Raw genomic sequence first — 9,052 nt, forward strand, 5'->3', positions numbered from 1 at the left:
TCGTTCGCTGGCAGGCTGGAGATGTGTTTTTTTTAACCCCTAACAGGTATATTAGACGCTGTTTTGATAACAGCGTCTAATATACCTGCTACCTGGTCCTCTGGTGGTCCCCTTTGTTTGGATCGACCACCAGAGGACACAGGTAGCTCAGTAAAGTAGCACCAAGCACCACTACACTACACTACACCCCCCCCCCATCACTTATTAACCCCTTATTAGCCCCTGATCACCCCTAATCACCCCTGATCACCCCATATAGACTCCCTGATCACCCCCCTGTCATTGATTACCCCCCTGTCATTGATCAACCCCCTGTAAAGCTCCATTCAGACGTCCGCATGATTTTTACGGATCCACTGATAGATGGATCGGATCCGCAAAACGCATCCGGACGTCTGAATGAAGCCTTACAGGGGCATGATCAATGACTGTGGTGATCACCCCATATAGACTCCCTGATCACCCCCCTGTCATTGATTACCCCCCTGTCATTGATTACCCCCCTGTAAAGCTCCATTCAGATGTCCGCATGATTTTTACGGATGCACTGATACATGGATCGGATCCGCAAAACGCATCCGGTCGTCTGAATGAAGCCTTACAGGGGCATGATCAATGACTGTGGTGATCACCCCCCTGTCATTGATTACCCCCCTGTAAAGCTCCATTCAGATGTCCGCATGATTTTTACGGATGCACTGATAGATGGATCGGATCCGCAAAACGCATCCGGACGTCTGAATGAAGCCTTACAGGGGCATGATCAATGACTGTGGTGATCACCCCATATAGACTCCCTGATCACCCCCCTGTCATTGATTACCCCCCTGTCATTGATTACCCCCCTGTAAAGCTCCATTCAGATGTCCGCATGATTTTTACGGATGCACTGATAGATGGATCGGATCCGCAAAACGCATCCGGACGTCTGAATGAAGCCTTACAGGGGCATGATCAATGACTGTGGTGATCACCCCATATAGACTCCCTGATCACCCCCCTGTAAAGCTCCATTCAGATGTCCGCATGATTTTTACGGATGCACTGATACATGGATCGGATCCGCAAAACGCATCCGGTCGTCTGAATGAAGCCTTACAGGGGCATGATCAATGACTGTGGTGATCACCCCCCTGTCATTGATTACCCCCCTGTAAAGCTCCATTCAGATGTCCGCATGATTTTTACGGATGCACTGATAGATGGATCCGATCCGCAAAACGCATCCGGACGTCTGAATGAAGCCTTACAGGGGCATGATCAATGACTGTGGTGATCACCCCATATAGACTCCCTGATCACCCCCCTGTCATTGATCACCCCCCTGTCATTGATTACCCCCCTGTAAAGCTCCATTCAGATGTCCGCATGATTTTTACGGATGCACTGATAGATGGATCGGATCCGCAAAACGCATCCGGACGTCTGAATGAAGCCTTACAGGGGCATGATCAATGACTGTGGTGATCACCCCATATAGACTCCCTGATCACCCCCCTGTAAAGCTCCATTCAGATGTCCGCATGATTTTTACGGATGCACTGATACATGGATCGGATCCGCAAAACGCATCCGGTCGTCTGAATGAAGCCTTACAGGGGCATGATCAATGACTGTGGTGATCACCCCCCTGTCATTGATTACCCCCCTGTAAAGCTCCATTCAGATGTCCGCATGATTTTTACGGATGCACTGATAGATGGATCCGATCCGCAAAACGCATCCGGACGTCTGAATGAAGCCTTACAGGGGCATGATCAATGACTGTGGTGATCACCCCATATAGACTCCCTGATCACCCCCCTGTCATTGATCACCCCCCTGTCATTGATTACCCCCCTGTAAAGCTCCATTCAGATGTCCGCATGATTTTTACGGATGCACTGATAGATGGATCGGATCCGCAAAACGCATCCGGACGTCTGAATGAAGCCTTACAGGGGCATGATCAATGACTGTGGTGATCACCCCATATAGACTCCCTGATCACCCCCCTGTCATTGATCACCCCCCTGTCATTGATCACCCCCCCTGTCATTGATCACCCCTCTGTAAGGCTCCATTCAGATATTTTTTTGGCCCAAGTTAGCAGAATTTTTTTTTTTTTTTTCTTACAAAGTCTCATATTCCACTAACTTGTGTCAAAAAATAAAATCTCACATGAACTCACCATACCCCTCACGGAATCCAAATGCGTAAAATTTTTTAGACATTTATATTCCAGACTTCTTCTCACGCTTTAGGGCCCCTAGAATGCCAGGGCAGTATAAATACCCCACATGTGACCCCATTTCGGAAAGAAGACACCCCCAGGTATTCCGTGAGGGGCATATTGAGTCCATGAAAGATTGAAATTTTTGTCCCAAGTTAGCGGAACGGGAGACTTTGTGAGAAAAAAATTAAAAATATCAATTTCCGCTAACTTGTGCCAAAAAAAAAAAATTTCTATGAACTCGCCATGCCCCTCATTGAATACCTTGGGGTGTCTTCTTTCCAAAATGGGGTCACATGTGGGGTATTTATACTGCCCTGGCATTCTAGGGGCCCCAAAGCGTGAGAAGAAGTCTGGTATCCAAATGTCTAAAAATGCCCTCCTAAAAGGAATTTGGGCACCTTTGCGCATCTAGGCTGCAAAAAAGTGTCACACATCTGGTATCGCCGTACTCAGGAGAAGTTGGGGAATGTGTTTTGGGGTGTCATTTTACATATACCCATGCTGGGTGAGAGAAATATCTTGGTCAAATGCCAACTTTGTATAAAAAAATGGGAAAAGTTGTCTTTTGCCAAGATATTTCTCTCACCCAGCATGGGTATATGTAAAATGACACCCCAAAACACATTCCCCAACTTCTCCTGAATACGGCGATACCACATGTGTGACACTTTTTTGCAGCCTAGGTGGGCAAAGGGGCCCATATTCCAAAGAGCACCTTTAGGATTTCACAGGTCATTTACCTACTTACCACACATTAGGGCCCCTGGAAAATGCCAGGGCAGTATAACTACCCCACAAGTGACCCCATTTTGGAAAGAAGACACCCCAAGGTATTCCGTGAGGGGCATGGCGAGTTCCTAGAATTTTTTATTTTTTGTCACAAGTTAGTGGAAAATGCTTATTTTTTTTTTTTTTTTTTTTTTCATACAAAGTCTCATATTCCACTAACTTGTGACAAAAAATAAAAACTTCCATGAACTCACTTTGCCCATCAGCGAATACCTTGGGGTCTCTTCTTTCCAAAATGGGGTCACTTGTGGGGTAGTTATACTGCCCTGGCATTCTAGGGGCCCAAATGTGTGGTAAGGAGTTTGAAATCAAATTCTGTAAAAAATGACCTGTGAAATCCGAAAGGTGCTCTTTTGAATATGGGCCCCTTTGCCCACCTCGGCTGCAAAAAAGTGTCACACATCTGGTATCTCCGTAATCGGGAGAAGTTGGGGAATGTGTTTTGGGGTGTCATTTTACATATACCCATGCTGGGTAAGAGAAATATCTTGGCAAAAGACAACTTTTCCCATTTTTTTATACAAAGTTGGCATTTGACCAAGATATTTATCTCACCCAGCATGGGTATATGTAAAAAGACACCCCAAAACACATTCCTCAACTTCTCCTGAATACAGAGATACCAGATGTGTGACACTTTTTTGCAGCCTAGGTGGGCAAAGGGGCCCACATTCCAAAGAGCACCTTTCGGATTTCACAGGTCATTTACCTACTTACCACACATTTGGGCCCCTAGAATGCCAGGGCAGTATAACTACCCCACAAGTGACCCCATTTTGGAAAGAAGAGACCCCAAGGTATTCGCTGATGGGCATAGTGAGTTCATGGAAGTTTTTATTTTTTGTCACAAGTTTGTGGAATATGAGACTTTGTATGAAAAAAAAAATAAAAAAAAAAATCATCATTTTCCACTAACTTGTGACAAAAAATAAAAAATTCTAGGAACTCGCCATGCCCCTCACGGAATACCTTGGGGTGTCTTCTTTCCAAAATGGGGTCACTTGTGGGGTAGTTATACTGCCCTGGTATTCTAGGGGCCCAAATGTGTGGTAAGGAGTTTGAAATCAAATTCAGGAAAAAATGAGGAGTGAAATCCGAAAGGTGCTCTTTGGAATATGGGCCCCTTTGCCCACCTAGGCTGCAAAAAAGTGTCACACATCTGGTATCCCCGTACTCAGGAGAAGTTGAGGAATGTGTTTTGGGGTGTCTTTTTACATATACCCATGCTGGGTGAGATAAATATCTTGGTCAAATGACAACTTTGTATAAAAAAATGGGAAAAGTTGTCTTTTGCCAAGATATTTCTCTCACCCAGCATGGGTATATATAAAATGACACCCCAAAACACATTCCCCACCTTCTCCTGAGTACGGAGATACCAGATGTGTGACACTTTTTTGCAGCCTAGGTGGGCAAAGGGGCCCATATTCCAAAGAGCACCTTTCGGATTTCACAGGTCATTTTTTACAGAATTTGATTTCAAACTCCTTACCACACATTTGGGCCCCTAGAATGCCAGGGCAGTATAACTACCCCACAAGTGACCCCATTTTGGAAAGAAGAGACCCCAAGGTATTCGCTGATGGGCATAGTGAGTTCATAGAAGTTTTTATTTTTTGTCACAAGTTAGTGGAATATGAGACTTTGTAAGGAAAAAATAAATAAATAAAAAAATCATCATTTTCCGCTAACTTGTGACAAAAAATAAAAAGTTCTATGAACTCACTATGCCCATCAGCGAATACCTTAGGGTGTGTACTTTCAGAAATGGGGTCATTTGTGGGGTGTTTGTACTGTCTGGGCATTGTAGAACCTCAGGAAACATGACAGGTGCTCAGAAAGTCAGAGCTGCTTCAAAAAGCGGAAATTCACATTTTTGTACCATAGTTTGTAAACGCTATAACTTTTACCCAAACCATTTTTTTTTTACCCAAACATTTTTTTTTTATCAAAGACATGTAGAACTATAAATTTAGAGCAAAATTTCTATATGGATGTCGTTTTTTTTGCAAAATTTTACAACTGAAAGTGAAAAATGTCATTTTTTTGCAAAAAAAAACGTTAAATTTCGATTAATAACAAAAAAAGTAAAAATGTCAGCAGCAATGAAATACCACCAAATGAAAGCTCTATTAGTGAGAAGAAAAGGAGGTAAAATTCATTTGGGTGGTAAGTTGCATGACCGAGCAATAAACGGTGAAAGTAGTGTAGGTCAGAAGTGTAAAAAGTGGCCTGGTCTTTCAGGGTGTTTAAGCACTGGGGGCTGAGGTGGTTAAGACTGGGGCTACACTGCAATCTTGGCTGCAACAACCGTCGTGCTGCCAACGATCGCTGTGTAGTAGTGCAGTGGTTGAACTGCATAGGGTCTCAGCACAACTGGCAAGTTACCACAGCTACGACACTAGAATAAAAAAAATATATATACCAACACTGTTGAATTTTTATTTTTTTTATTTTCGGATCCCATTAACTTGTGAGTCATGCTGCGGCCCTATTCGGTTCAATAGCTGCACCGCGCAGCCATGCCAGAACCTTGTCTGCACAGGTTAATAAACCACAAAACTACCGCAGATTCCAAACAAGAGCAGAACTGTTTATCTTCAGGGCGGGGGTTACTTCTGTATTGTATGAATTGGATTGACACAGTTTTTGGCATAAACATTGTTGCAAGACTACTTTTTGTGACTTTTTAAACACCCTAGCAACAATATTTTGTCGTACGGGTGTTTTTGTGTTTTGTCCTTGCCATTTGTTACTGGTGGGGGCCGGGACATCGGCCCAGACAAGTTTCCTTACTTTTATGCCTGAAAACAGATGTAAAAGAGGAGGAAAAACTACTCCAGTTAGGTCTCTTTCACACAAGCGGGTTTTCCTTCAGGGTGCGATGCATGAATCAAACGCATAGCATCCGGACTGAATCCTGACCCATTAATTTCAATGGCTCTGTGCACATGCTTTTTAATGCATCATTTATGCGTTCAGAAAAAATCGCAGCATGTTCTATATTCTGCGTTTTTTCATGCAGCTCTGTTTCCAAAGAACTGAATGGGGCTTGCATGAAAAAACAGATTGCTTCCGGATGCAATGCGTTTTTCACTGATGGTTGTTAGGAGAATTCTTTGCGGGAATCACGCTCCGTGTGGGAGAGGGATCGTGCGTTCTGGACTTAGGAAGCGCACACATTATCAGGGTTGATATTGTTGTGTGCCTCCGCCTGACCTTTCTGTAACAGAATCATACTGACAGCTTTATGTCAGAGACACACAGCTTTATGTCAGTATGAGGCCTCATGCACACGACCATGCCGTTCTTTGCGGTCCGCAAACCGCGGATCCGCAAAAAAGGGAAGCCGCCCGTGTGCCTTCCACAATTTGCGGAACGGAACGGGCGGCCCATTGTAGAAATGCCTATTCTTGTCCGCAAAACGGACAAGAATAGGACATGCTATATTTTTTTTCCGGGGCCCCGGAACAAACGGAGCAACGGATGCGGACAGCACACGGAGTGCTGTCCACATCTTTTGCGGCCCCATCGAAGTGAATGGACCCGAAAAACGGTCGTGCGCATGAGGCCTGATTCTGTTACAGAAAAGTCAGGCAGAGGCACACAACAATATCAACCATGATAATGCTGTGCGCTTCCTAAGTCCAGAACGCATGATCCCTCTCTCACACGGAGTGTGATTCCCGCAAGAGACACACTCGTGTGAAAGAGCCCTAAGGGTCTGGAGTAGTTTTTATTCCAGGTGCACAGACTGCCAGCAGTGCTTCTGATTCACGACAAGGCCTGTGTCTTGTCCGGTTGGAACAAAGCGGCACAATCACTAAGGGACTTGCCACTATTTTAGAAGTGCCCTTTTTTAACCGTCCATGCGTGGGTTTACGCCCTGTCCGCCAGTTGGGCGTGACCAGGGTGGGGGCATGTTGGGGGTTGGGACAAATTTACTAACTTTAGTGAAAAACTACGCCAGGCACAAGGACTGCCACAGATGGGCCTAATTTATGACAAGGTGCACGCCTCGTCACAAGGGCTCATTCACACGAACGTGTGCTCACCGTTGCCGTATTGCGGGCCGCATTTGCGGATCCGCAATACACGGGCACTGTTCCGTGTACATTCCGCATTAGGGATACGGACCCTATCACTTCAATGGGTCCACAAATCCGGAGATGAGTAATGAAAGAACGGAACACTACGGAAGCACTACTGAGTGCTTCATGGGGTTCCGTTCCGTGCCTCCACACCGCAAAAAGATAGAACTTGCTCTATCTTTTTGCGGAATGGATGGATCACGGACCCATTCAAGTGAATGGGTCCGCGATCCCCATGCGGCTGGGCCACGGTCGGTGCCTGTGCATTGCGGACCGCAATTTTCGCTCCACGGCACGAGCTTCACACAGTTGTGTGAACAAGCCCTAAATTAGATAAATCTAATGGCAGAGCAAGGGGGAAACGAAGGGCTCTTTCACACGAGCAGATCCCGTGCGTGAAATCCGCTGCGTGAAAGAGTGCCAAGCCCCTTCCGGACAGCAGAGACACGGAGCATTAACATGATTGATGATGCTTTTTGCCTCTTTGTGACCTTTTTACTACAAAATCACGGGGACAACTTTATCTCGCTGTGATTTTGTAGTAAAAAGATCACAGAGAGGCACGGAGCATCATCAATCATGTTAATGCTCCGTGTCTGTGCTGTCCAGAACGGGGCTTGGCTCTCTTTCACGCAGCAGATTACCCGCACGGCATCCGCTCGTGTGAAAGAGCCCTAAGGCCCCTTGCAGACGAGCGTGTCCGGATTAGGTCCGGATGTGTCCCGGTGCATTGCGGCATTGCGAATAGGAACGCAATTGCAGTCAGGTTTGACTGCGATTGAGTTCCGTTGTTCCGTTTTTATTGCGCGGGTGCATCGCGTTTTGCACATGCGTGATAAAAAACTGAATGTGGTACCCAGACCCGAACTTCTTCACAGAAGTTCAGGTTTGGGTTAGTTGTAGTGTAGATTGTATTATTTTCCCTTATAACGAAAATAATAGCATTCTGAATACAGACTGCATAGTAAAATAGCGCTGGAGGGGTTAAAAAATAAAATTAAAAGATTTAACTCACCTTAGTCCACTTGTTCGCGCAGCCGGCATCTCTTCTGTCTTCTTTTGTGAGGAATAGGACCTTTGATGACATCACTACGCTCATCACATGGTCCGTCACATGATCCATCACCATGAAAGGGGCTTTAGGCCCCTTTCACACGGGCGAGATTTCCGCGCGGGTGCAATGCGTGAGGTGAACGCATTGCACCCGCACTGAATCCGGACCCATTCATTTCTATGGGGCTGTGCACATGATCGGTGATTTTCACGCATCACTTGTGCGTTGCGTGAAAATCGCAGCATGCTCCTCTTTGTGCGTTTTTCAAGTAACGCAGGCCCCATAGAAATTAATGGGGTTGCGTGAAAATCGCAAGCATCCGCAACCAAGTGCGGATGCGGTGCGATTTTCACACACGGTTGCTAGGAGACGATTGGGATGGAGACCCGATCATTATTATTTTCCCTTATAACATGGTTATAAGGAAAATAATAGCATTCTGAATACAGAATGCATAGTACAATAGCGCTGGAGGGGTTAAAAATAAATAAATAATAATTTACCTCACCTTAATCCACTTGTTCGCGCAGCCGGCATCTCTTCTGTCTTCTTTTGTGAGGAATAGGACCTTTGATGATGTCACTACGTTCATCACATGGTCCGTCACATGATCCATCACCATGTTAAAAGATCATGTGACGGACCATGTGATGAGCGTAGTGACGTCATCAAAGGTCCTATTCCTCACAAAAGAAGACAGAAGAGAAGCCGGCTGCGCGAACAAGTTGATTAAGGTGAGTTAAATTATTTTATTTTTTTAACCCCTCCAGCCCTATTGTACTATGCATTCTGTATTTAGAATGCTATTATTTTCCCTTATAACCATGTTATAAGGGAAAATAATACAATCTACACAACCTTGAACCCAAACCTGAACTTCTGTGAAGAAGTTCGGGTCTGGGT

This window comes from Bufo bufo, chromosome 10, assembly GCF_905171765.1.
Source record: "Bufo bufo chromosome 10, aBufBuf1.1, whole genome shotgun sequence".
Taxonomy (NCBI): Eukaryota; Metazoa; Chordata; class Amphibia; order Anura; family Bufonidae; genus Bufo; species Bufo bufo.